The sequence below is a fragment of the Pseudophryne corroboree genome, chromosome 6 (assembly GCF_028390025.1).
Source record: "Pseudophryne corroboree isolate aPseCor3 chromosome 6, aPseCor3.hap2, whole genome shotgun sequence".
Classification (NCBI taxonomy): Eukaryota; Metazoa; Chordata; class Amphibia; order Anura; family Myobatrachidae; genus Pseudophryne; species Pseudophryne corroboree.
Window position 1 is genome coordinate 136,804,779 of NC_086449.1, and position 24,724 is coordinate 136,829,502.

Below are 24,724 nucleotides of genomic sequence, written 5' to 3' on the forward strand. Positions count from 1 at the left end.
AGCTACCTCTGTGTCGGCACTCGGCAGTCCATCCATAATTGTATACTAGTATCCATCCATCTCCATTGTTTACCTGAGGTGCCTTTTAGTTGTGCCTATTAAAATATGGAGAACAAAAATGTTGAGGTTCCAAAATTAGGGAAAGATCAAGATCCACTTCCACCTCGTGCTGAAGCTGCTGCCACTAGTCATGGCCGAGACGATGAAATGCCAGCAACGTCGTCTGCCAAGGCCGATGCCCAATGTCATAGTACAGAGCATGTCAAATCCAAAACACCAAATATCAGTAAAAAAAGGACTCCAAAACCTAAAATAAAATTGTCGGAGGAGAAGCGTAAACTTGCCAATATGCCATTTACCACACGGAGTGGCAAGGAACGGCTGAGGCCCTGGCCTATGTTCATGGCTAGTGGTTCAGCTTCACATGAGGATGGAGGCACTCAGCCTCTCGCTAGAAAAATGAAAAGACTCAAGCTGGCAAAAGCAGTAGCACCGCAAAGAACTGTGCGTTCTTCGAAATCCCAAATCCACAAGGAGAGTCCAATTGTGTCGGTTGCGATGCCTGACCTTCCCAACACTGGACGTGAAGAGCATGCACCTTCCACCATTTGCACGCCCCCTGCAAGTGCTGGAAGGAGCACCCGCAGTCCAGTTCCTGATAGTCAGATTGAAGATGTCAGTGTTGAAGTACACCAGGATGAGGAGGATATGGGTGTTGCTGGCGCTGGGGAGGAAATTGACCAGGAGGATTCTGATGGTGAGGTGGTTTGTTTAAGTCAGGCACCCGGGGAGACACCTGTTGTCCGTGGGAGGAATAGGGCCGTTGACATGCCTGGTGAAAATACCAAAAAAAATCAGCTCTTCGGTGTGGAAGTATTTCACCAGAAATGCGGACAACAGGTGTCAAGCCGTGTGTTCCCTTTGTCAAGCTGTAATAAGTAGGGGTAAGGACGTTAACCACCTTGGAACATCCTCCCTTATACGTCACCTGCAGCGCATTCATAATAAGTCAGTGACAAGTTCAATAACTTGGGCCGACAGCGGAAGCAGTCCACTGACCAGTAAATCCCTTCCTCTTGTAACCAAGCTCACGCAAACCACCCCACCAACTCCCTCAGTGTCAATTTCCTCCTTCCCCAGGAATGCCAATAGTCCTGCAGGCCATGTCACTGGCAATTCTGACGAGTCCTCTCCTGCCTGGGATTCCTCCGATGCATCCTTGCGTGTAACGCCTACTGCTGCTGGCGCTGCTGTTGTTGCTGCTGGGAGTCGATGGTCATCCCAGAGGGGAAGTCGTAAGCCCACTTGTACTACTTCCAGTAAGCAATTGACTGTCCAACAGTCCTTTGCGAGGAAGATGAAATATCACAGCAGTCATCCTGTTGCAAAGCGGATAACTGAGTCCTTGACAACTATGTTGGTGTTAGACGTGCGTCCGGTATCCGCCGTTAGTTCACAGGGAACTAGACAATTTATTGAGGCAGTGTGCCCCCGTTACCAAATACCATCTAGGTTCCACTTCTGTAGGCAGGCGATACCGAGAATGTACACGGACGTCAGAAAAAGACTCACCAGTGTCCTAAAAAATGCAGTTGTACCCAATGTCCACTTAACCACGGACATGTGGACAAGTGGAGCAGGGCAGGGTCAGGACTATATGACTGTGACAGCCCACTGGGTAGATGTATGGACTCCCGCCGCAAGAACAGCAGCGGCGGCACCAGTAGCAGCATCTCGCAAACGCCAACTCTTTCCTAGGCAGGCTACGCTTTGTATCACCGCTTTCCAGAATACGCACACAGCTGAAAACCTCTTACGGCAACTGAGGAAGATCATCGCAGAATGGCTTACCCCAATTGGACTCTCCTGTGGATTTGTGGCATCGGACAACGCCAGCAATATTGTGTGTGCATTAAATATGGGCAAATTCCAGCACGTCCCATGTTTTGCACATACCTTGAATTTGGTGGTGCAGAATTTTTTAAAAAACGACAGGGGCGTGCAAGAGATGCTGTCGGTGGCCAGAAGAATTGCGGGACACTTTCGGCGTACAGGCACCACGTACAGAAGACTGGAGCACCACCAAAAACTACTGAACCTGCCCTGCCATCATCTGAAGCAAGAAGTGGTAACGAGGTGGAATTCAACCCTCTATATGCTTCAGAGGTTGGAGGAGCAGCAAAAGGCCATTCAAGCCTATACAATTGAGCACGATATAGGAGGTGGAATGCACCTGTCTCAAGTGCAGTGGAGAATGATTTCAACGTTGTGCAAGGTTCTGATGCCCTTTGAACTTGCCACACGTGAAGTCAGTTCAGACACTGCCAGCCTGAGTCAGGTCATTCCCCTCATCAGGCTTTTGCAGAAGAAGCTGGAGGCATTGAAGAAGGAGCTAAAAGGGAGCGATTCCGCTAGGCATGTGGGACTTGTGGATGCAGCCCTTAATTCGCTTAACAAGGATTCACGGGTGGTCAATCTGTTGAAATCAGAGCACTACATTTTGGCCACCGTGCTCGATCCTAGATTTAAAACCTACCTTGGATCTCTCTTTCCGGCAGACACAAGTCTGCTGGGGTGCAAAGACCTGCTGGTGACAAAATTGTCAAGTCAAGCGGAACGCGACCTGTCAACATCTCCTCCTTCACATTCTCCCGCAACTGGGGGTGCGAGGAAAAGGCTCAGAATGCCGAGCCCACCCGCTGGCGGTGATGCAGGGCAGTCTGGAGCGACTGCTGATGCTGACATCTGGTCCGGACTGAAGGACCTGACAACGATTACGGACATGTCGTCTACTGTCACTGCATATGATTATCTCAACATTGAAAGAATGGTGGAGGATTATATGAGTGACCGCATCCAAGTAGGCACGTCACACAGTCCGTACTTATACTGGCAGGAAAAAGAGGCAATTTGGAGGCCCTTGCACAAACTGGCTTTATTCTACCTAAGTTGCCCTCCCACAAGTGTGTACTCCGAAAGAGTGTTTAGTGCCGCCGCTCACCTTGTCAGCAATCGGCGTACGAGGTTACATCCAGAAAATGTGGAGAAGATGATGTTCATTAAAATGAATTATAATCAATTCCTCCGCGGAGACATTGACCAGCAGCAATTGCCTCCACAAAGTACACAGGGAGCTGAGATGGTGGATTCCAGTGGGGACGAATTGATAATCTGTGAGGAGGGGGGATGTACACGGTGATATATCGGAGGATGATGATGAGGTGGACATCTTGCCTCTGTAGAGCCAGTTTGTGCAAGGAGAGATTAATTGCTTCTTTTTTGGTGGGGGTCCAAACCAACCCGTCATATCAGTCACAGTCGTGTGGCAGACCCTGTCACTGAAATGATGGGTTGGTTAAAGTGTGCATGTCCTGTTTATACAACATAAGGGTGGGTGGGAGGGCCCAAGGACAATTCCATCTTGCACCTCTTTTTTCTTTTCTTTTTCTTTGCGTCATGTGCTGTTTGGGGAGGGTTTTTTGGAAGGGACATCCTGCGTGACACTGCAGTGCCACTCCTAGATGGGCCCGGTGTTTGTGTCGGCAACTAGGGTCGCTAATCTTACTCACACAGCTACCTCATTGCGCCTCTTTTTTTCTTTGCGTCATGTGCTGTTTGGGGAGGGTTTTTTGGAAGGGACATCCTGCGTGACACTGCAGTGCCACTCCTAGATGGGCCAGGTGTTTGTGTCGGGCACTTGGGTCGCTGAGCTTAGTCACACAGCTACCTCATTGCACCTCTTTTTTTCTTTGCGTCATGTGCTGTTTGGGGAGTGTTTTTTGGAAGGGCCATCCTGCGTGACACTGCAGTGCCACTCCTAGATGGGCCAGGTGTTTGTGTCGGCCACTAGGGTCGCTTAGCTTAGTCATCCAGCGACCTCGGTGCAAATTTTAGGACTAAAAATAATATTGTGAGGTGTGAGGTATTCAGAATAGACTGAAAATGAGTGGAAATTATGGTTTTTGAGGTTAATAATAATATGGGATCAAAATGACCCCCAAATTCTATGATTTAAGCTGTTTTTTAGGGTTTTTTGAAAAAAACACCCGAATCCAAAACACACCCGAATCCGACAAAAAAAATTCGGTGAGGTTTTGCCAAAACGCGGTCGAACCCAAAACACGGCCGCGGAACCGAACCCAAAACCAAAACACAAAACCCGAAAAATTTCAGGCGCTCATCTCTAATATTTTCTACTATGTGACACCATTGGAACTGAGTTCACCGGAGTCCAGTGATTTAACAGTGGGAGTGCCGGTCTGAAGGATCAGTTTATATATATATATATATATATATATATATATATATATATTTATACATATATATATATATATATATATTTATACATATGTATATATAAATAAATATATATATATATATATATATATATATATAGCAAGCTTGGAGACTGCGGCACTCGTGGTTAATGAAGAAGAAATGCTGTTTATTAAGTCAAGCCCATGTTAGAAATGCCATGCAAGGCCGACGTTTCGGTGCCGAGCACCGTTTTCAAGGCAGGCAGAAATAATGGACAAACATACATAACACAGAAATTGCACTCACCTAAATAGGAGACAAGTCTCTACCCCACGGGAGTGCCGGGTCCGGCGTGAGATTCCGCCTTCCGCAGCCGTGGGTGCGTCACGTCCGGTGATGTCAGACGGCATCCGCTGTGGTTACCTTGGCGACGCGTCCCGTTTCCCTGGCGACGCGTCAATTTGCCGGGCCAGCTGCAGGATACCTCCGACTCATCTCCCTGGCCCTCACCGCGGGCGCCTACAAACAAACAGAAGTGCATGATCACAGAATGAGAGTTAAACATGCAGTTATATGTGTTAAGCGTATGCACTGAAATATAACTCATTACTGTAGAAAATGCATATAGTGAACAGCAAATGGTCACACGGCCCATGTCAGCAGCAGTCAAGGCACCTATAGGTGGACTGAAGTTCCCAATACTGGCATAGCTAAGGTGCTGGTCAAACGAATTACAGGAACATAGATGTTACTGAAGTCAAAGTTCCACTGGGCAATGAATAAAATTAAAGAATAAGCAATGTGAAATAAATAATAAAGAAACGACAACAAGGTGAAAAACATTACATAAGACAACCTCACAAAGAGGCTATCAGCGAAATACGTTCCAGTTAAGTCGCTCGTTCATTCCATAGGGGGCTACAGTGTTCAGGACGTGAATCCACCTGCTCTCACACTTGAGCAGTTTACCGTCCCGATCACCTCCTCTAAGGGACACTGGTATATGGTCAATCAGGATGTGTTTCAGTTGCGCCAGAGTATGTCCAGCTGAGAGAAAGTGACGGGCCACAGGTTGGTCCGCCACCTTGGTCTTCAAGGCTCTATTGATTGATGAACGATGTAAGGCCATGCGTTCATGGACCGTCCGTGTTGTCTTGCCCACATAATACTTATTGCATGGGCAGATGATGATATACACCACATGTGTCGATAGACATGATAACGCAAAATTAATCTTAAAGCTGCGTTCAGTGTGTGGGCTTTTAAAGCAGCTGCCTGTGATCATATGATTACAAGTAGTGCACCTTGGGCATTTGTAGCAGCCGGGGGGTCTTGTCATAAAGTGTGGTTCCACTGGTGTCTGGCTGAAACCCGTGATGTCGGTGTGAACCACCATATCACGTATATTCCAGCCCCTGGTAAAACAAGCCATCGGTTTCTTTTGTCTAAAGCACTGTAGGTCTTTGTCTGTCGCGACAATTGGCCATAGTGCCCGGCTGGCCCTTTGCACAACCTGGCTTGAAGTGTTAAACGCCATTTTCCATGGTATAACTGTATTATTAGTGCGTTCTTGTGGGCGCAGCAGCTGGTCTCTGCCCATTGATAATACCTCCTGTTTTTGTTGCTTCAAGGAGGTCAGGCTGTATCCCCTTGTGATGAATTTATCTATAACAGCATCAATCCCTCTGGCAGCTGTGTCGGGGTTATCTGCAATTCTCGCCACCCTCATGATTTGAGACTTCGGCAGACCCTTTTTGAGGGGTTTAGGATGGTGACTTGATGACAATAGAAGTGTATTTCTGTCCGTTGGCTTGGAGTATACCTCCGTATGCAGGCCGTCCGGTTGAAGTGTAACAAGTACATCCAGGTAATGAATCGAGGACATACTCTGTTGGAAGGTAACCTTGATAGTGGAATCTCTGCTGTTTATTTCTTCAACCATCTGATGAAGCAATTCCTTACTACCAGTCCACAGGATGAACAAATCATCGATATAGCGCATGTAGATTTTAATGTGCCGTCGATAATCTTCTCTGTGAAAGAACATGGAAACATCTTCCTGAAACATGAAAATGTTTGCGTAGCTGGGTGCCACATGGCTACCCATGGCGCAGCCTGACAGTTGGCGATAGAAGTGGCCATTGTAAATGAAATAATTTCTGGTCAGGGTGAGTTCTAAGAGCTGCATGAACAGGTCTATATCCATGTCGTTGATGCCTTGGGATTCATAAAACCACCTGGTTGCCGCCAATCCCTGCTGGTGGGGGATAGATGTATATAAGCTATTGATGTCTAACGTGCACAAGATGCTGTTTGGTGGCACTTCACCGATTGCTGATAGCCGTAGGAGAAAGTCTGTGGTGTCCTTAATGAGAGTGGGTTGGCGCATCACATGCGGTTGTAGTATACAGTCAAGAAACATGGAAATGGGGTGGTACAGGGAGTTGCGTGCTGAAATTATGGGGCGTCCGGGCGGCTGGATCTGATTTTTGTGAATCTTTGGAACAGTATACAAAACTGGACTCACAGGAAACGACTGTTGTAAAGCTTTCAAGAGTTTTAAGTCCACGTCACCCCGCTGATGTGCCGATTGTAGTATATCTTGTAGTTCTTTTTGATACTGGATAGTTGGATCTCCAGGTAATAATTGGTATACTTGTCCGTCGGCAAGTTGTCTATCAATCTCGGCCATGTAGTCAGTTAGGTTCTGAATCACAATAGCGCCTCCCTTATCGGCAGGGCGCACTGTGATGTCACGGTATCCTGATAGATCACGTAGGGCCTGGGACTCCTGACGACTCAAGTTATGATGAACTTTGGGTTGCGCTTGGACAAATTTCTGTACTGAATTATCCATGAGTCGAGTGAAGGTCTTAATTGAGCTATTAACGGAAACTGGATCAAACGTAGATGTGCTTCTTTTAGACAGGAACGCCTGTGTGGGTGTGTCCTGTCTGAGAGGGTCTGAATGCTGGAAGAATTCTTGTAATCGAAGTGACCTTGAAAACTGATGTAATTCGATGTTCCAATTAAGGTCGTTATATGGATTAGTGGGGACGAAGGACAATCCTTTGTTTAAAACTTTTTCTTCAAATTCGGTGAGGCGTCTGGAAGATAAATTGTATATTATTTTTTCTTGTTCTTTAGAGAGTTGCCGTCTCTTTTGCCTCTCGTTTTGACCCCCGCGGCGGGGTATTGTGAGGTGTGAGGTGTTCAGAATAGACAGGAAATTTGTGGAAATTATGGTTATTGAGGTTAATAATACTATGGGATCAAAATGACCCCCAAATTATATGATTTAAGCTGTTTTTGAGTTTTTTTTGTAAAAAAACACCCGAATCCAAAACACACCCGAATCCGAGAAAACATTTTCAGGGAGGTTTTGCCAAAACACGTCCGAATCCAAAACACGGCCGCGGAACCGAATACAAAACCAAAACACAAAACCCGAAAAATTTCAGTTGGTTTATACCAGGAGGGATATTGCAAATTAACTATATTGCTGATATGTCTATTACATGCTTATAAAGGATGCTTGTGTTGTATTCATAATTAAGGTGGTATGAGGGAACTGTAAAGTACACTTTTCTTTTTTCCAGCGCGGACGGGGCGCCGGGCCGGGTGTCCGGGTTTCCATGTCAACCCGACGCGACACACCTAATGACGTGGCTGGAAGGCGCTGGGCCGGGGACGGATACGCCGGGACCCGGACGGCGTCGAGCACTGTGGCGGGCTTCTTGGTTATTTAGGTAAGTGTGTACACTTGTTATGGTTATATGCACCTTGACAAAGTGGCGGCTGTGCACCGAAACGTTGGAGCTTGCATGTTGCAGTTTTGACACATAAATCGACTCATTCAAATCTCTGAGTGCAGCGGTATATTTTCTACTATGTGACACCATTGGAACTGAGTTCACCGGAGTCCAGTGATTTAACAGTGGGAGTGCCGGTCTGAAGGATCAGTTTATATATATATATATATATATATATATTTATACATATATATATATAAATATATATATATATATATATATATATATATATATATATACAGGGGTTAAAGTGAGCCGAAACGGGGCGTAACTGCATTCCGTCAGTTACACTTGGAGACAGAACACAATTCCGCCTCCTCCGGCTCACCTAACCCGATGTGTGGCCGGCGCTGCAGGGAGATGCCAGGCGCCCGCTGAGATTGTGTTACCAGCAAGCGCCCGGCTTCTCTCTCCACAGCGTCAGCCGGAGCTCACTACTGAGCTCCGGCTTCCGGCTCTGTCAGGGCACGCTATAGGAGAGACGTCATGACGCCTCTCCCATAGTGCCGAGAGGACGCCGAGAGGAATGCAGCGGTGGGACGCAGGAGCGGGGATCAGTGAGTATGGTGTGTTTTGTTGTTTTTTTCTCATATGTGTAGCGGCGCTTCTACTATTGGGGGGCTTTACTACTGGGGGCAACCTACAAGGGGGCAAGCTACTGGGGGGCATAACTACAGGAGCATTACTACGTAGGGGCATTACTACAAGGGGGCTAAACTACAGGGGGGCAAACTACAAGGGGGCAAACTACTGGGGGCATTACTAGTGGGGGCATAACTACAGGGGCATTACTACAAGGGGGCTAAACTACTGGGGGCTAAACTACAGGGGCTAAACTACTTGGGGGGCATTACTAATTGGGGGGCATTACTACTTGGTGGGCATTACTACTGGGGCAAACTTCAAGGGGGCATAACTACAGGGGCTAAACTACAAGGGGCAAACTACTGCGGGCTAAACTACTGGGGGCATTACTAACAGAGGTTAACTACTGGGGCAAATTACATGGGGCTAAACTACAGGGGCTAATCAACTGGGGGCATTACCACTGGGGGCTAAACAACATGGGGCAAACTACATGAGGGCTAAACTACTGGGGGCTAAACTAAAGGAGGGGTTAACTACTGGGGTCATAACTGCAGGGGCATTACCACTGGGGGATTATAAAGCCAGCCTGGTCCCAGATCCGCTGCAGCCGCCCTCAACCTCCCTCGCCACCCTCAGACCTCTGCACGCCCACAGCCTCCTCCTCCGCAGTATCTCCGAGGCCCACAGCCTCCTCCACCCCACGCCTACCACAGCCTCCTCATCCACCGCACTGCAAACCACCGCCGCTGCTAAACAGGTAATCTTACCCTGCTGCCTTTCTCTCTCCCTAGTCCCTACTGTATGCCCTTGCTGTCCCTCTCTCTGTCACTCTCCCTGTCCCTGCTGTCACTTTCCATGTCCCTGCTGTCACTCTATAATGTGAATTTCGGCTCATACCGTGTGCTATAATGTGAATTTAGGCTCATACCATGTGCTATAATGGGAATTCGGCTCATACTGTGTGGTATAATGAGAAAGGGGCACCAGTAAGGGGTCCTACTATTGTGGTGCATAATGTGTATAAGGCATTTATGGTGTGGTAAACTACACTGAAGGACATGCCCCCTTTTAAGTGGCCATGCCCCCTTTTCCTTCGGCGCGCACATAATTATGACCTTCACTTGTCCATACCCCCACTTCAAAATTTCCACATCAACCACTGGGTGCTACTACTGGGGGTAAAATTACCATTGCGTGACCACGCCCCTTTCTTTTCGAGACCAACCCCCCATTTTTGCTCAAAACCTTTATTACATGGGCGCCGTGGGGAGGGGGGTTGAGTTCCACCACCTATCTAGGACCACTTTAAGCACTGTATTGCTGTTCCCGATGCCCTCCTCAACGTCAGCCCTCGGGTTGCGTGTTATATATTCTTCAATGGCGGCGCTCAGGATAAGTAAATGGACACTTAGTAGGCACTGTTTCAGCGGCTGGCAAATACGTGTAAGCCGCACAACACCAAAGTCATCCATCGGAGGGTGCCAGGTCAATGAATTCAATATAATTACATCCACACCATGAGGTATGCTGCAGAAGAGACCAGCACTCCATTTATACCATAAAATTATTTAATGTCATCCAGGACAAGAAGTGCCAAAAATTGTGCAAAATCAGCATGCAGAAAAATAGGATTTTAATTACCTACCGGTAAATCCTTTTTTCGTAGTCCGTAGAAGATGCTGGAGTCCACATTAGTACCATGGGGTATAGACAGGTCCCTTGGGAGCCATGGGAATTTTAAGAATTTAATAGTGTGGGCTGGCTCCTCCCTCTATGGCAATCCTACCCGACTCAGTCTAGAAACTGTGCCCGAGGAGATGGACATACTTCGAGAGGAGGAAATACACAGATAGTGGCAAGATTCACACCAGCTCACACATAACAAGGCAAACCAAGCTAACCAGCTTGAATAAGTCAGCAACAGCTGAACAACAGTACTTAACCAAGTAACAAGGCAGTACTGAACCAAGGAACTACTGCAGGAAAATGAAGTGCTGGGCAGGCGCCCAGCATCCTCCGGGGCGGGGGGGGGGTGGAGGGTTTAACCTATTAGCAGCCAAAGGACTCTGCATTCTCTGTTTGCAGATCTCACTCATACACTCATACAGGGAGCAAGGGGCAGTCTGCAAAGGACTTGCTACTATACAACTGTAACTGTATTCAACAGTGTTTGAATAACTTGTGAAAGTGGCAAGTAGTTTGAAGACTGCCCCTTCTGAACAGCATAAGATCTGCAGCTGGAGAAATCAGATTAATCACTAAACTGAAGCAGGAGCCAGAGGTCAGCAGTCATCCACCCCGGCTGATAAGTTTTACGATACTGTCGGTGTCATCTCCTTTTATAGTTTACTTCATCCTGTGTGTTACTGGATGCTCTCACAATCCCCAAGGTAGCACTAGCTGGCTGCTGCTACTAGTGTTGCTGTATGCTGCTCACTCTCAGCTCACCTTCAGACATACCTCCCAATGACCCTCTCCAGGAGGGACACAATGCTCTGCTTCTGGACTTCCCTCTTAATGTATGATTGCCATCACCTGTGTTGTACAGGGTAATGGATAAGAAAAATGTTTCACTACAGGTGATGTCAATTTTAAATCAAGAGAAAAGTCCAGAAGCAGAGCATTGTGTCCCTCCTGGAGAGAGTCATGTTGGGAGGTATGTTCATACAGCAAGCGAACGCGATGTGATAGTGCGTCAGGGCGTGCCGTAAATAACCTGCTGACTGAGCAGCCTGAAACTGAAAGTAAGTAGGCGGATCTGCTGTTCTGTGCTGCCCCCGAGCACGTCGCTAGAGATTGTGAATACAAAAATTAAATTAAAAAAAGCGACCGCATTCTCCCGGTTTTTCAGACCAAATACTCAAAAACCGAGGGGACTGGGAAGGTTTGCGGGGGAGCGAGAAGTTAAATTTAAAAAACGGAAGCGCGGGAGGGTAGACAAGCCTGTGGTAATGTAAATTCTCCCAGCATCACAAATGTATTATACACACTCAGGCCCGGCGACAGGGGGAGACAAAGTACCAGTCCCAGTACCCCGAGGGTCCCCAAGATTCTGAGTGCACTAATACTAAACACGGCTGCGGCATTAAAAACAGTGAGATCACGCTGACCTCTCACCTGGTGCGAGACAGCACAGGTGCTATGGTAGGCCAAAAAACATAATTTCTCTTATGTCCAGGATACTGGGGTCCATATTAGTACCATGGGGTATAGACGGGTCCACTAGGAGTCATGGGCACTTTAAGAAATTGATAGTGTGGGCTAGCTCCTCCCTCTATGCCCTTCTGTGTCGTCAGTGCACTCGTCGTCCATAAGTAATATAATACTATACTATCCATCCATCTACATTGTATACCTGTGGTGGCTTTTTTTTTCTTCATACTAGTTTAGCAGTCTGCTGACAGTGTCCACCAGGTCCGTTATTATTATACAGTATATTATATATATATATATATATATAGCAGTACGGTAGGTCACGGCTGTACCTACCTCTGTGTCGTCAGTGCACTCGTCGTCCATAAGTAATATAATACTATACTATCCATCCATCTACATTGTATACCTGTGGTGGCTTTTTTTCTCTTCATACTAGTTTAGCAGTCTGCTGACAGTGTCCACCAGGTCCGTTATTATTATACAGTATATTATATATATATATATATATATAGCAATACGGTAGGCCACGGCTGTACCTACCTCTGTGTCGTCAGTGCACTCGTCGTCCATAAGTAATATAATACTATACTATCCATCCATCTACATTGTATACCTGTGGTGGCTTTTTTTTTCTTCATACTAGTTTAGCAGTCTGCTGACAGTGTCCACCAGGTCCGTTATTATATTATACAGTATATTATATATATATAGCAGTACGGTAGGCCACGGCTGTACCTACCTCTGTGTCGTCAGTCGTCCTCCATAAGTAATATAATACTATACTATCCATCCATCTACATTGTATACCTGTGGTGGCTTTTAGTTGTGCGCATTAAAATATGGAGAACAAAAATGTGGAGGTTAAAAAAATAGTGAAAGATCAAGATCCACTTCCACCTCGTGCTGAAGCTGCTGCCACTAGTCATGGCCGAGACGATGAAATGACATCAACGTCGTCTGCCAAGGCCGATGCCCAATGTCATAGTACAGAGCATGTAAAATCCAAAACACAAAAGATCAGTAAAATGACCCAAAAATCAAAATTAAAAGCGTCTGAGGAGAAGCGTAAACTTGCCAATATGCCATTTACGACACGGAGTGGCAAGGAACGGCTGAGGCCCTGGCCTGTGTTCATGGCTAGTGGTTCAGCTTCACATGAGGATGGAAGCACTCATCCTCTCGCTAGAAAAAAGAAAAGACTTAAGCTGGCAAAAGCACAGCAAAGAACTGTGCGTTCTTCGAAATCCCAAATCCCAAAGGAGAGTCCAATTGTGTCGGTTGCGATGCCTGACCTTCCCAACACTGGACGGGAAGAGCTTGCGCCTTCCACCATTTGCACGCCCCCTGCAAGTGCTGGAAAGAGCACCCGCAGTCCAGTTCCTGATAGTCAAATTGAAGATGTCAGTGTTGAAGTACACCAGGATGAGGATATGGGTGTTGCTGGCGCTGGGGAGGAAATTGACAAGGAGGATTCTGATGGTGAGGTGGTTTGTTTAAGTCAGGCACCCGGGGAGACACCTGTTGTCCGTGGGAGGAATATGGCCATTGACATGCCTGGTCAAAATACAAAAAAAATCAGCTCTTCAGTGTGGAATTATTTCAACAGAAATGCGGACAACTGGTGTCAAGCTGTGTGTTGCCTTTGTCAAGCTGTAATAAGTAGGGGTAAGGACATTAACCACCTCGGAACATCCTCCCTTATACGTCACCTGCAGCGCATTCATAATAAGTCAGTGACAAGTTCAAAAACTTTGGGCGACAGCGGAAGCAGTCCACTGACCAGTAAATCCCTTCCTCTTGTAACCAAGCTCGCGCAAACCACACCACCAACTCCCTCAGTGTCAATTTCCTGCTTACCCAGGAAAGCCAAAAGTCCTGCAGGCCATGTCACTGGCAAGTCTGACGAGTCCTCTCCTGCCTGGGATTCCTCCGATGCATCCTTGAGTGTAACGCCTACTGCTGCTGGCGCTGCTGTTGTTGCTGCTGGGAGTCGATCGTCATCCCAGAGGGGAAGTCGTAAGCCCACTTGTACTACTTCCAGTAAGCAATTGACTGTCCAACAGTCCTTTGCGAGGAAGATGAAATATCACAGCAGTCATCCTGTTGCAAAGCGGATAACTCAGGCCTTGACAACTATGTTGGTGTTAGACGTGCGTCCAGTATCCGCCTTTAGTTCACGGGGAACTAGACAATTGCTTGAGGTAGTGTGCCCCCGTTACCAAATACCATCTAGGTTCCACTTCTCTAGGCAGGCGATACCGAGAATGTACACGGACGTCAGAAAAAGACTCACCAGTGTCCTAAAAAATGCAGTTGTACCCAATGTCCACTTAACCACGGACATGTGGACAAGTGGAGCAGGGCAGACTCAGGACTACATGACTGTGACAGCCCACTGGGTAGATGTATTGCCTCCTGCTGCAAGAACAGCAGCGGCGGCACCAGTAGCAGCATCTCGCAAACGCCATGTTAGGTTCCTGGTGCTCAGAACAAGGGAGATGTTATGAAGCGAGTCCAGAGCACCAGGACGTAATGCTGGGAAAGGGGAATGGAAAGGGAATAGCCCCTGGTGCCCTATCTCCGTTGTCTCGCCCGTGCTGTCAGTACACTCTTGCGAGACTATGGTTGCTTGAGCCCATGGCAGCCGCGTTTGAAGGGCGGATTACGTCTGCCCAACTTCGATGCCCCCTCAGGTCTTAATGAGAGACAAAGAGTGAACCGAGACAGGGTGATAACAAGGGGCCCTCTGACTAAACAACAAGGCCAGGGGCTACTAACAAACCTAAAACCAAAGTATGTGCGGCTTGCCGCCAAAAGGAAAAGAACAACAAAGGAAATGCTGACCACACGCCGACACAATACTTTTGTGTACCGGCGGTGACAGCATAAGCAGAACCCTCTGCAAAACACCAGTGACAGAAATAATAAGGGAATACAGCGGCCTAGGCCGACGGACGCGGCAGTGCCGCTACTCACGGAACCGGTACGAATACTGGCAAACGGACAGGAACTCCCAATGCTGCTGACACAGACTCTCAGAACTGGAGGACAGGCAGAATCCCAAACGACAGACCGGTGGACACCAAGAAGCCAGAAACTTGACCAGGCACAGGCAAAGGCACTGGACCTCAGGACAGGAACGCCTCACGGCAGGACACGGGATCAGAAATAGGAATCGACACAGGGACTGACACAGGAATCGACACAGGAAGCTCAGGAACTAGCAGGAACCAAGCTCAGAACTCAAGCAGACTGAAAACCCAGAAATATCACCAGCATCTGTGAATAGCACTGAGCCAGCATATAACAGAGAGGCCTAATTAATAATCTCATGCAGCTGCCCTGTTGCATGACTCCAAACTGACAAGATGCAATTAGCAGCCAGGTGAGGCTGAACACATGGGATCAAGCTGCAATTACACAGACTCACCAGCGGCAGCAACCAAGAGTACTCTTAAACAGAGCAACGGGAAATCCTGGCCTGCGAAACAACTTATAAACATAAAATAGGAATGAACCACTACCTGTGGTTCATAACAGTATCCCCTCCTTAAGGGTGAGTTCCGAGCACCCCATGACACCCACGGGGAACATGAACAGAAGAATAACATAAAATACCTAACTGACATGCAAAACAGGAATGAGCCACAGCCGTGGCTCATAACACGCCAACTCGTTCCTAGGCAGGCTACGCTTTGTATCACCGCTTTCCAGAATAGCCACACAGCTGAAAACCTCTTACGGCAACTGAGGAAGATCATCGCAGAATGGCTTACCCCAATTGGACTCTCCTGGGGATTTGTGGCATCGGACAACGCCAGCAATATTGTGCGTGCATTACATCTGGGCAAATTCCAGCACGTCCCATGTTTTGCACATACTTTGAATTTGGTGGTGCAGAATTATTTAAAAAACGACAGGGGCGTGCAAGAGATGCTGTCGGTGGCCAGAAGAATTGCGGGCCACTTTCGTTGTACAGGCACCGCGTACAGAAGACTGGAGCACCACCAAAAACACCTGAACCTGCCCTGCCATCATCTGAAGCAAGAGGTGGTAACGAGGTGGAATTCAACCCTCTATATGCTTCAGAGGATGGAGGAGTAGCAAAAGGCCATTCAAGCCTATACATCTGCCCACGATATAGGCAAAGGAGGTGGAATGCACCTGTCTCAAGCGCAGTGGAGAATGATTTCAACGTTGTGCAAGGTTCTGCAACCTTTTGAACTTGCCACACGCGAAGTCAGTTCAGACACTGCCAGCCTGAGTCAGGTCATTCCCCTCATCAGGCTTTTGCAGAAGAAGCTGGAGGCATTGAAGGAGGAGCTAAAACAGAGCGATTCCGCTAGGCATGTGGGACTTGTGGATGGAGCCCTTCATTCGTTTAACCAGGATTCACGTGTGGTCAATCTGTTGAAATCAGAGCACTACATTTTGGCCACCGTGCTCGATCCTAGATTTAAAACCTACCTTGGATCTCTCTTTACGGCAGACACAAGTCTGCAGAGGTTCAAAGACCTGCTGGTGAGAAAATTGTCAAGTCATGCGGAACGCGGCCCGTCAACATCTCCTCCTTCACATTCTCCCGCAACTGGGGGTGCGAGGAAAAGGCTACGAATTCCGAGCCCACCCGCTGGCGGTGATGCAGGGCAGTCTGGAGCGACTGCTGATGCTGACATCTGGTCCGGACTGAAGGACCTGCCAACGATTACTGACATGTCGTCTACTGTCACTGCATATGATTCTCTCACCATTGAAAGAATGGTGGAGGATTATATGAGTGACCGCATCCAAGTAGGCACGTCAGACAGTCCGTACGTATACTGGCAGGAAAAAGAGGCAATTTGGAGGCCCTTGCACAAACTGGCTTTATTCTACCTAAGTTGCCCTCCCTCCAGTGTGTACTCCGAAAGAGTGTTTAGTGCCGCCGCTCACCTTGTCAGCAATCGGCGTACGAGGTTACTTCCAGAAAATGTGGAGAAGATGATGTTCATTAAAATGAATTATAATCAATTCCTCCATGGAGACATTCACCAGCAGCAATTGCCTCCAGAAAGTACACGGGGACCTGAGATGGTGGATTCCAGTGGGGACGAATTAATAATCTGTGAGGAGGGGGATGTACACAGTGAAAGGGGTGATGAATCGGACGATGATGATGAGGTGGACATCTTGCCTCCGTAGAGCCAGTTTGTGCAAGGAGAGATTGATTGCTTCTTTTTTGGTGGGGGCCCAAACCAACCAGTCATTTCAGTCACAGTCGTGTGGCAGACCCTGTCGCTGAAATGATGGGTTGGTTAAAGTGTGCATGTCCTGTTTTTACAACATAAGGGTGGGTGGGAGGCCCAAGGACAATTCCATCTTGCACCTCTTTTTTCTTTCATTTTTCTTTGTGTCATGTGCTGTTTGGGGAGTATTTTTTTGAAGGGCCATCCTGCGTGACACTGCAGTGCCACTCCTAGATGGGCCAGGTGTTTGTGTCGGCCACTAGGGTCGCTTAGCCACACAGCTACCTCATTGCGCCTCTTTTTTTCTTTGCGTCATGTGCTGTTTGGGGAGTATTTTTTTGAAGGGCCACCCTGCGTGACACTGCAGTGCCACTCCTAGATGGGCCAGGTGTTTGTGTCGGCCACTAGGGTCGCTTAGCTTAGCCACACAGCTACCTCATTGCGCCTCTTTTTTTCTTTGCGTCATGTGCTGTTTGGGGAGTATTTTTTTGAAGGGCCATCCTGCGTGACACTGCAGTGCCACTCCTAGATGGGCCAGGTGTTTGTGTCGGCCACTAGGGTCGCTTAGCTTAGTCACACAGCTACCTCATTGCGCCTCTTTTTTCTTTGCGTCATGTGCTGTTTGGGGAGTATTTTTTTGAAGGGCCATTCTGCGTGACACTGCAGTGCCACTCCTAGATGGGCCAGGTGTTTGTGTCGGCCACTAGGGTCGCTTAGCTTAGCCATCCAGCGACCTCGGTGCAAATTTTAGGACTAAAAATAATATTGTGAGGTGTGAGGTGTTCAGAATAGACTTAAAATTAGTGGAAATTATGGTTATTGAGGTTAATAATACTATGGGATCAAAATGACCCCCAAATTCTATGATTTAAGCTGTTTTTTAGTTTTTTTTTTTTAAAAACACCCGAATCCAAAACACACCCGAATCCGACAAAAAAAATTCGGTGAGGTTTTGCCAAAACGCGTCCGAACCCAAAACACGGCCACGGAACCGAACCCAAAACCAAAACACAAAACCCGAAAAATTTCAGGTGCACATCACTAGTTTTAACCCACTGTAGAACAGAAATTACCTCAGCCAGTATAAAAAAACCGGGAAGACCGCGTGCCATTAAAGGGGCGGGGCTTCACTATGAGCGGCTCCAGCAGCTCATCAATGCCATTTTCCCTCGGCAGCTGCAAACGGACAGTCTGGCAGGGAAGCACAGCTCCTCCACAAGGACTCCAGCGCACCTCAGCGGTACCAGGCGGTCATAGCAAAGAGGGGGAGCAATATTTGGTGTACTAAACCCTATTAAGGGTACTTGGTTTGCAACCCAGCTGAACTTGTACTTTAGCTATAGGGGCGCTGTGTGGCTGGCTCCATTATACTCTGTGTCTCCCTAGAGGGCTCTGTGTGGGTAAACTGTGTTTTACCCTATTTTCCTGTGTGTGTGTTTTCTTTCACATTAATTATGTCAAAAGAGTGTGTATCATGCACAGCAGAGTGTTTTTCTCAATCTGGGGGATCACTGCCATGTACTGAGGATAGTACACATTCTCAGGCTAGGGGATCTGAACCAGTATGGTTAGAGTCATTAAAAGGGATGATTTCAAATATTTCAAATAAATTATCCCAAAATGAGGAGACGCAATACTTAGGGCAATCTGTTGATAAACTGATGAATAGAGATTCAGTGGTTATTCCAGCGTCTCAGGCCCCTGCCATTTGTCCACAGAAACGTACTCTGACCCAAATCATGCAGGCTGATACCGATGATGATAATGTATCAGACCCAGAGGAGCGCGAGGTGGACTCGGGAGGGGGGATGCAGCTTTGTCACAGGGAATAAAGGCCCTGATAGAAGCTATTAGAGATGTCCTGCACATCTCTGACAAAGTAACAGAGGAAGATGAGGAATCTTATTTTAATGTAAAAAAGAAATCCTCAGCTACTTTCCCTGCATCTAAGGAGTTAAATTCCCCATTTGAAGCAACTTGGGAAAATCCTGACAAGAAGTTTCAGATCCCAAAATGGTTACTCACATCCTTTCCGTTTCCTGAGGATGATAGGAAAAAATGGGAAAACCCACCGATAGCTGACGCATCGGTTTCTAGGCTGTCACGTAAGATAGTTTTACCTGTTCCTGGGGCAGTTTCCTTGAAGGATGCTGCAGACCGCAAGATTGAGACCACTCTCAAATCTCTGTACACAGCTGCGGGGGTGGCCCAGAGACCCACAATAGCTTGTGCATGGATCTCTAGGGCCATTACAAAATGGTCAGGTAATCTAATTGACGGGTTAGATTCCTTATCCAGGGGGGAGATAATTTACTCCTACAGCATATACAGGATTCTGCTAACTTTATGGTGGAGACCATAAAGGAAATTAGTTTACTCAACGCACGCACCACTGCCATGGCAGTGTCAGCACGCAGGGGCTTGTGGCTACGCCAGTGGACTGCAGACGCGGATTCTAGGAAAGGCATGGAAAACCTACCTTTCACAGGTGAAGCCCTATTTGGAGATGACCTGGATACGTTAATATATCCAAGACTACGGCGGGTAAGTCTACATATCTTCCTTCCACAGCTAGAAAATGCTCCTACTCTGCAGTCCTTTCGGACAGCAAAATTTAAAAACAAAACCAAAGGTTCTTCTACGGCCTTCAGAAGCAATAGAGGTAAACCCAGAAAACCAGCAACTGCAGGTTCACAGGTTCACAGGAACAAAACCCCGGTTCTGCTTCCTCTAAGCCTTCAGCATGACGGTGGACCACACTACCTGGAAGACAAGCAGGTGGGAGCCCATTTGAGATTCTTCAGTCACATATGGGCAACGTCATGCCAGGATCCCTGGGTCAAAGATCTTATAGCCCAGGACTACAGACTGGAGTTTAAGGAACTCCCACCTCACAGATTCTTCAAATCAGGCTTACCAGCTTCTCAAGAAGCAAGTATGACTTTACAGGAAGCAATTCTGAAACTGGTACAGACTCAGGTCATTTATTCCAGTTCCACTTCAGCTGCAAAACCAGGGTTATTATTCCAACCTGTTTGTAGTTCTGAAACCGGACGGTTCGGTAAGACCCATTTTAAACCTCAAGTCGTTGAACCCATACTTACGGATGTTCAAGTTCAAGATGGAGTCTCTGAGAGCGGTGATCTCAGGTCTGGAGGAGGGGGAATTCTTGGTGTCTCTGGATATCAAGGATGCGTACCTTCATATTCCAATTTGGCCGCCTCATCAGGCTTATCTAAGGATTGCATTACAGGACTGTCACTACCCGTTCCAGGCCTTGCCATTTGGCCTCTCTACAGCACAGAAGGTGCTCCCCAAGGTAATGGCAGAAATTATGTTTCTCCTCTGCAAACAGGAAGTGAACATAATACCGTACCTGGACAATCTGCTGATAAAGGCACCATACAGGCAGAGGTTGTTAGTCAACATTGCCCTCTCAACCCGCCTACTCCAGGATCATGGGTGGATTTTGAACCTACCAAAATCTCATCTGGAGCCAACACGGAGGCTTCTGTTCCTGGGGATGATATTGGATACGGAGGCACAGAAGGTATTCCTTCTGTTGGAAAAGGCATTGGTGATCCAGTCGATGGTGCGGGATGTTCTAAGACAAACCCGGACTTCGGTGCATCTATGCATTCACCTTCTGGGAAAGATGGTAGCCGCTTACCAAGCGCTGCAGTATGGAAGGTTTCACGCAAGGCCCTTCCAGCTGGATCTGTTGGACAAATGGTCCGGATCGCATCTTCACATGCACCCAAGGATCCGTCTGTCACCAAAAGCCAGGATTTCTCTTCTGTGGTGGCTTCAGACTTCTCACCTGACTGAGGGCCGACAGTTCGGGATTCAAAATTGGATTCTGCTAACCACAGACGCAAGCCTCAGAGGTTGGGGAGCAGTCACCCAAGGGGAACAGTTCCAAGGAAAATGGTCAAGTCAGGAAGCCATTCTTCCAATGAACATAATGGAACTAAGGGCCATATATAACGCCCTTCTACAGGCATCGCATCTTCTTCAAGATCAAGCCATTCAGGTCAGTCGGACAATGTGACGGCAGTAACGTACATAAACTGACATGGCGGAGCGAAGAGCAGGGCAGCAATGGCAGAGGTAACAAGGATTCTTCTCTGGGCAGATAGACACGCTGTGGCATTGTCCGCGATCTTCATTCCGGGAGTAGACAACTGGGAAGCAGACTTCCTCAGCAGACACGACCTCCACCCAGGAGAGTGGGGCCTTCACCCGGAGGTGTTTGGGTGTTTGACACACCAGTGGAAAATGCCAAAAATCAACATTATGGCCTCTCGTCTCAACAAGAAGCTCATGCGGTATTGTCCCAGGTCAAGGGACCCGCAAAGCAGTGGCGGTGGACGCTCTGGTGACTCCATGGGTCTACCAGATGGTGTATGTGTTTCCACCACTCCCACTGATCCCAAAGATTCTCAAAAGAATAAAAAGGGAAAAGGTTCAAGCAATTCTCATTGCTCCGGACTGGCCAAGAAGGGCCTGGTATGCGGATCTACTGGAGATGCTCCTAGAGGACCCGTGGCCTCTACATCTTCGCGAGGACCTTCTTTAACAGGGGCTGTTCGTCTATCAAGACTTACCACAGCTACATTTGACGGCATGGAGGTTGAGCGTCAAATTCTAGCCCAGAAAGGGATCACGGATAGGGTTATTCCAACACTGATCCAAGCCAGAAAGGGGGGTAACGTCTAAAAATTACCACTGTGTTTGGAAAAGATACGTCTTTTGGTGTGAGAACAGGAAATTTCCTGCGGTGGAATTTAAATTGGGGTGTTTTCTCCTTTTTCTGCAGTCAGGTGTGGATGTGGGCCTACGTTTGGGCTCCATAAAAGTCCAGATTTCGGCCTAATCCATTTCCTTCTCTCCCTGAGGTTCAGACATTTTTGAAGGGGATTCTGCACATCCAACCGCACTTTGCGCCTCCTACGGCACCTTGGGATCTCAACGTGGTGTTGCAGTTCCTGTAATCGGATTGGTTTGAGCCTTTACAGGACGTTGACAAAAAGTTTCTTATGTGGAAGGTCGTCACACTGTTGGCCTTGGCTTCTGCAAGGAGAGTGTGTCGGAGCTGGGGGCGTTGTCTCACAAAAGCCCCTATTTGATTTTCCATGAAGATAGGGCTGAACTCAGAACTTGTCAGCAATTTCTTCCAAAGGTGGTGTCTGCGTTTCATATCAACCAACCTATTGTGGTTCCAGTGGTTACCGACACCTCTGCTACTTTAAAGACCTTGGATGTTCTGAGGGGTGTGGTATGGAAGGTAGATAGTAACTAGGTCAACAGTGTCTAGGTCGACCACTATTGGTCGAAAGTAACTAGGTCGACAGGGATGCTAGGTTGACAGGGTCTCTAGGTCAACATGTTCTAGGTCAACAGGTCAAAAGGTTGACATGAGTTCTTTATAGGTTTTTTTGTGTCATTTTTTTCGTACAGTGACCGGGAACCCCAATTAGTGCACCGTGTCCCCTGGCATGGCAAGCGAGCTTCGGGCAAGGTGCCTCGCTTCGCCACCACTGCGCTCGGCACAGGTTACTGTTCCCAATTGTAGTCCACGTGGATCGTTAAGTATGAAAAGGTTTAAAAAAAAAAATTGTGAAAAACTCATGTCGACCTTTTGACCTGTCAACCAGGAACATGTTGACCTAGAGACCCTGTCGACCTAGAAACCATGTTGACCTAGTTACTGTTGACCAATACCAATACTGTTGACCAATACCGTTGACCTTGTTCATGTCGACCTTTTGTCCATGTTGACATATTTCAAGTGTCGACCTTTGGTGTGTCGACCAATTGGTGTTGACCTTTTTGGTGTCGACCTGGAGTCCCATACCTTAGCAGAACAGTCGGGATGTCGTTGCAGGACTTGATTCCAGACCGTGAACAGGTGTGGATTGCAGGGAAGCCGGGACACGGCTACAGACTTGATTCCAGCCTGTGGAGCAGATCTGGATTGCAGGAAAGCTGGGCTGCAGCTACAGACTTGATTCCAGCCTGTGGAGCAAGTCTGGATTGCAGGAAAGTTGGGCTGCGGCTACGGACTTGATTCTAGATTGTGAGCAGGTCTGGATTGCAGGAAAGTTGGGCTTTGGCTACGGACTGAATTCCAGCCTGTGGAGTAGGTCTGGATTGCAGGAAATCCGGGTTGCAGCTACAGGAGCAATGTCAGTGATTGCCAGATAGTATTGCACCAGAGTCCTTGGGCAGGAACCTGGAACAGGGAGACACTGCTTGGCGCCTTTAGCAGACTATGGACAACAAAGCACTGACACCAGGAAGGGGTAATGAAAGTTTCCTGTGAGTGACCATTGGTGCTTAGTGGAAGGAGAACCCGGAAGTAACATGGTGGCGTCCGGAGCCAGCCCCACATGAAACGCTAGCCGAAGCAGCAAGATGAGGAAAGAGTCAGGACTTGCGCCCGCCAGCATGGCGACCAATGTGCGCCAGGAGATGAGCGGGTTCGGTTTCTCTGAATCCGAACCCGCCAGAACTTCATGTTTTTTTTCACGGGTCCGAGCGACTCGGATCTTCCCGCCTTGCTCGGTTAACCCGAGCGCGCCCGAATGTCATCATGGCGCTGTCGGATTCTCGCGAGGCTCGGATTCTATCGCGAGACTCGGATTCTATATAAGGAGCCGCGCGTCGCCGCCATTTTCACACGTGCATTGAGATTGATAGGGAGAGGACGTGGCTGGCGTCCTCTCCATTTAGATTATAAGAGACTGAGAGAGATTTACTGGAGCTGACTAGGAGGAGTACTGTTACTGTAGAAGTGTAGAGACTGAGTGGAGAGAGTTTACTAGTGAGGACAGTGCAGTTTACTTTATAATCCGTTCTCTGCCTGAAAAAAGCGATACACAGCACACAGTGACTCAGTCACATACCATATCTGTGTGCACTGCTCAGGCTCAGGCCAGTGTGCTGCATCATCTATTATCTATATATAATATTATATATATCTGTCTGACTGCTCAGCTCACACAGCTTATAATTGTGGGGGAGACTGGGGAGCACTACTGCAGTGCCAGTTATAGGTTATAGCAGGAGCCAGGAGTACATAATATATTATATAGTGAGTGACCACCAGACACACAGTGCAGTTTATTTAATATATCCGTTCTCTGCCTGAAAAAAGCGATACACACAGTGACTCAGTCAGTCACATACCATATCTGTGTGCACTGCTCAGGCTCAGGCCAGTGTGCTGCATCATCTATTATCTATATATAATATTATATATATCTGTCTGACTGCTCAGCTCACACAGCTTATAATTGTGGGGGAGACTGGGGAGCACTACTGCAGTGCCAGTTATAGGTTATAGCAGGAGCCAGGAGTACATAATATTTTATATAGTGAGTGACCACCAGACACACAGTGCAGTTTATTTAATATATCCGTTCTCTGCCTGAAAAAAGCGATACACACAGTGACTCAGTCAGTCACATACCATATCTGTGTGCACTGCTCAGGCTCAGGCCAGTGTGCTGCATCATCTATATATATTATATATCTGTCTGACTGCTCAGCTCACACAGCTTATAATTGTGGGGGAGACTGGGGAGCACTACTGCAGTGCCAGTTATAGGTTATAGCAGGAGCCAGGAGTACATATTATATTAAAATTAAACAGTGCACACTTTTGCTGCAGGAGTGCCACTG

General features: G+C 47.7%; 1 long non-coding RNA gene across 2 annotated transcripts in view; it reads right to left on the reverse strand.

The window, feature by feature from the left end:
- Positions 1 to 24,724, reverse strand: part of LOC134935051 (uncharacterized) — an 88,173-nt gene that overhangs the window by 21,334 nt on the left and 42,115 nt on the right. For both annotated transcript variants that reach the window (XR_010179866.1, XR_010179865.1), the window contains exon 2: positions 4,564 to 4,776. This is a non-coding gene — a long non-coding RNA (uncharacterized LOC134935051). The remainder of the gene's footprint in view (positions 1 to 4,563; positions 4,777 to 24,724) is intronic.